The 5,193-nt window shown below is 35.2% G+C and overlaps 1 long non-coding RNA gene across 1 annotated transcript; it reads right to left on the reverse strand.

Annotated features, from left to right (window-relative positions):
* Positions 1-3,970: 3,970 nt before the first annotated feature.
* On the reverse strand, positions 3,971-4,591 carry LOC127842039 (uncharacterized). The gene is made up of 3 exons (XR_008031462.1): positions 4,560-4,591; positions 4,180-4,259; positions 3,971-3,996 (listed from the first exon to the last, which is right to left on the reverse strand). It is a non-coding gene; the product is annotated as an uncharacterized LOC127842039 (long non-coding RNA).
* Positions 4,592-5,193: the final 602 nt, after the last annotated feature.

Raw genomic sequence — 5,193 nt, forward strand, 5'->3', positions numbered from 1 at the left:
ACGCATTCAATTTAATGCGTATGCCTGCTTGATCACTTTGTATTCCAAGAAAGGTGATATATGTGCGGCATCAGCCTAAGGATTCCTTACCTGCACATGCTTGCAGCATGCATATGCGATCATCAACAGAGTCCCCGAAACAGTGATCACCGAATTTCGCCGGGGGAGGTGAATCGCAGAACCTGTTCCTTTGTTGAATCCCAGCATCACAAGACGCTGAACACGCACCCCATGAACTCCAAGCTCCCCATCTACCATCCACTAGCAATATAATAATACCACTAATCCGTGTAATAATGAAGTATATTTCGATTTTTATACAGAAACCAAGGTTTTACTCATGTTTTTTTTTAAATGTTCTTTCTGTGTGTATTGTGTATCAAGTTGATTTTAGAAATGATATACTTGATGCTTATTAATGAGCTTGTTTTGATAATGTGCAGTGTGTGTCCGTATATATGTATTTACGCCATTTAGAACTCCACAATCATGATCAGGACAGTCATTCGTGTTTCACTCTGGAAGTCTTTTATTTAAATGGGCTAACAAATTAACAAGACTGAATGTAGTTAAAAGATATATTATTACACTAACACATTATTAATGTCAATACACAAATCATTATATACAATGCAACATATCAAATGAATACATATGTATATATGTATATACAAACTTTATCAATAATAAAATTCTTTTGGCAATGGGAGCTCTGTGAAGCGGAGGCTTATCGCTTCAAACATCGCTAAGAATTTCAGTAGAACAGATAGAACCAGATAGAAACAGTTTGTCGGGTACAGTAGACAGAGGGGTGTCCTTGTCCTAGAACTGCGGTCCCTGCGTTCAAAGGGACCAAGAAGTGCCCTGCGTTCAAAGGGACTAAGGAGTGCGAGAGACAGCAGCGGTCTTCGTAAATTTGTGGTCCCTGCGTTCAAAGGGTACCAAGAAGTGTGAGCGACAGCAGTGGTCTTCCAATATAAGAAGTGCGAGCTACATTAGTGGTCTTCGCAAAGTCAGATCTATATATGGGCGAGTTTGACGTGACATGTGCGAAATATTTGCTATAATTGCCATGAGACCATAACATCTTTACATAACATAGTAGTTCCAAGGTACGGACATTTGAGTCTTAGCACTTGACTCAATCGGAATATGATATGTATAAATGATATTGAAGGGGGCATAAGGTCCGAGTGATGAATAAATTTCGCTTCGGGTTTGCCACAGTACACAGAGCCCGATGAAGCAGAAAATATACCAATATAAAAGGCGGACGGGGAGAGATAGCGGAAATTTAAAGTTGAAATATTCCTTCTAAGATTATAAGATAACACTGAGAACTGAAATGTGCTGTAGCAGCAGCATCCAATGTACTCTTACAGCTTTTTAAATGTCAAACATCTATTCATGAAATCAATTTGCTGCAGTATAAACAAGAGCATGGTAAAATTAATGCTCTTTCAACAGAGCGTTATTAATGTAAACAATCTGGCAACACAATGTTTTTACAAACTTCATGGTTAAATGCTAACCAACAATTTCCCCTGAGAACATACTCCCTTAACTGTTATCTTTGATGTGAGCTGTAAAAGTATGGTTTGTTGGTCCCATTTAAAATGTGGTTGATATCATCAACGCTTACTTTAAAACTTCAAGCTAATAGTGTCTGTATAAAACAACACACCACATCATTAAACATACACACTTTTTGAGAATTTGGTGATTGCATGGTAGTGTAGGTGCTAACCTGACCTAGTCATCACATCAACTGTGTGCATTGTTTGCGTGCATATGGGGCAAGCCACTTCGTTTTGAATTTATTTTCTAATATAAGAGGGACATCGTTGCAGGAACTACTTATTGAATCGGTGGTGCCTAATTAATTCAACACGATACGAAAATGAGAATCGTTAAACCATGGACATATACATACAGCTAAATAAAGCATCAAATAATTTCTTTCGAATTCAGGACATAACGACCGTTTTATTTTCAATGTTATACAAGTATTTAAATCGGCATGGTCTTATCGTATTGTTTAACAAGTACACATTTAAACAGAACATCACGACTACGTGAACATAATTGTATGACCTAATTAAAAAAAACGACTTTACCAGGACATGAGTTCATGGTGCATAATTTGTAGTCCGTGGAAGATCCATCGCAAACCTTGCCATGATTAGAAGGTGGTGGGTTGGAGCATGTTCTAGTTCTCGTAAGTGTCGCGTTGCCACACGTGATTGTACATGCTGACCAACCTGACCAATCGGCCCAGTTACCGTTCACTGATAAATCGGAAAAATGAGTACTGTTTACAATATTCTCCAAATCGCTAAATGCCTTTAAATATGCATATTTTCCGGTTTGCATTTGATAACTTAAACATATTGAATATTGTCATAAAAGATAAATAACATTAAAGATGCATACTGCAAACTTACCGTAGTTACAAAGGTTGCAAAACCTTGGACAGACTTGCGAAGCATGCTCGTAATTTCCAGTGCAAATATTAAAGAGGGAACTCATTTTTGCACAATCCACGCTTTCGTCGTCTACACATGCTGATGCTGTCAAATCAAATAAAATGTATATGCATATTGCTATTCTAATATTTACAATTGTCTCAATGGATCAACTTTGTATCACTTAATCATTATCGTATTACGTGTACGTATTGGTCAAAACTAGTATGTTATTGGAAAATGAATGAAGTTTGTGGAGTTATAAGAGTTTGTTAATTCGTCAGATGTATTAAACTAAAAAGTATATGATGTTTGACTGATTGCTGTACACAAAAAAGGGGAACTATACGAATATTCCAAATTCAAATAATACAGTAAAATGAAATCGTTTGGTGAGAGTGCTAATTTATGTGGATAGTTTTTTATGTGATGTTGTTTTGAATGTATAGGGGACAATTCTTATGTAAGTATACAATCTTATGGTCGAAGCATGTAAATACAATCAGCTTAGATCGGATCGTATAGACATCGTTGATAATAATTCGGTTTCCCTCGATATATTAAAGGATATTGTTGAACGACGGTTATATCAAACGTGACATAAAACTAGTGCCGTACATTTGTATTTCAATGATAACCTAAAACGAAACATTTTATGATCTGTCTACGTGCTTTAAACGTTTTACTTATTGTTTTTATTTGTTTTGCATAAATATTGCGTAATTATTATTAATATCTTTAGAGGTACCAGAATATCTTATAACATATACAACTTATACGTGGGTTTCATTCTTATATGAGTTCATGTTGTTTGGAGCATATTGTTTTCCAATGAGTTGCATGACACAAATGGTAATATGGGTTCCATAAAACGGTAAACTTTCTTCATATTTTCAAATGAAACGATTTCTTATTGATACTAGATTATGATGGGAACAAAATAACACACACTTGTAATTATACCCGTTCGTCTGCTTCTTTAAGTAAACCGGAAACTTGTGGAATATATATGTTTCAAGCATAAAATTATACGCACGAGAATTGTGTGTGCATAGTTGTCCATTACATCGGTCTAACGAGCAGCACTCAGAGCAGACTGACGCACGCGACTTCCGGTGAGCTGTCAGTGAACGCCCGACAACCCCGGTACTGATACCGTGGTCGATGCAAAACTGGTATGAAATACAAAATTGACAAGATAAATGTCGTCGCCGTCTTGACTCTTCTGGTTTCCTATTTAGTAATGCATTAACATTTCAAATGCCCTCACGTAATTCAAATTGGCTAATGGCTGGCTAATTACCTTGTGTATGACTGATTAAGTCAAATGTATGTATCTGTGTTTTTACATATACATTGACTCCGTTTCATGAACATACAACATTTGTAGCAAACATGTCAGCCCGGTTGGGGGGGGGGGGGTTACAAACGTTCACCATAGTATGCACATTTTAGAGCTTACCACTTCATCCAAACACCCAAGATCCATCACGCTTCCAGAAGGTTCAGATCGCTTGCGGTGATAACAGGCCTACAACACAGCATCATTCATGACTGTTTGATTGTCGTTTAAAACTGGGCCCGTTGGATCGTAGCATGTGTGTCACATTCATAAACTATCGTTGAATTTCGGTATTAAATTAGCATATCAAACATATAATTGTGTATAAAAAACTTAATATCAATATTCATTTGGCAAAGTTAATGTTCCTACCTGATTTGGTCCACATGTCATCGTTGAGGTGCATGCACTAACATTTTGTACCCCATGGCAATTATAGCATTGTAGAGCTTCTACACAATACAATATAGTAAACTATTATAAATTTCCTATTGAATAATGTCTGTACATATATTTGAAATTCTTAAAGCAAACAAGGTTTTCAACCAAAACTGTCTTTTTTAATGTTTAAGATTCGACATTAAGAATGTTGTATGCCATATAAATATCGGTAATGCATGCTTCAATTTGGATTTATTTTATAAGACAGCGCATTTGTGACATTGATATAAACTAAAATATAACATTAGCATCTTCAATGTTTTAATAAATTTGTATCGAATAATTTTGATTTAATGTTTTGCTATAAATACCTGATTCCCGCAACCGTAGTTGAAGCACGGCTTTTGTTTATGAAATCAAAACGTTTTATCGGGTATTGTACGTTGATTTGAGCAAACTTAATTCAAAACGTAAGGAGAAACTTGATATGTTAGAAGTATGCAAATGAACGCAACTAAATGCCAAATAAACATAGTACGTTAATTATGAAATTCCAACAAAGTATTGCTCTTAAGGAATTAAACATTGGATTATAGAACTATGCAGATGATCATGACGTACGACTGTTATTAAAAGACGTTTAAACCTTTTATTACCGAACTGCAATTTAATAACATAAAAGACAACCATAATGGAGTTAAAAAATATGTATGTTTAATGTTATTTGAACATTATCTATAACCGGCTTAAGTTTGTAACGTATATACAACATTCAATCATACTAAACCATCACCTGTTTAAAAATATTAAGTGTGTACCTGTTAATAAAAATAACACTGTGATTTTGCCCATTTCAGATTGCTTATCCTGACATTCTGAATGAATTTTAGAAAATAGCCCACTTAGTTTCTTATCTTAGATCGGATTTCTCTCACATATTTGGAATCTTAATGCGTTGCTTGTCATAGTAGTTGATAATAAAATGTGTCATGGTTACATCCAATT

Source organism: Dreissena polymorpha, chromosome 8 (genome assembly GCF_020536995.1).
Source record: "Dreissena polymorpha isolate Duluth1 chromosome 8, UMN_Dpol_1.0, whole genome shotgun sequence".
In the NCBI taxonomy this organism is placed as follows: domain Eukaryota; kingdom Metazoa; phylum Mollusca; class Bivalvia; order Myida; family Dreissenidae; genus Dreissena; species Dreissena polymorpha.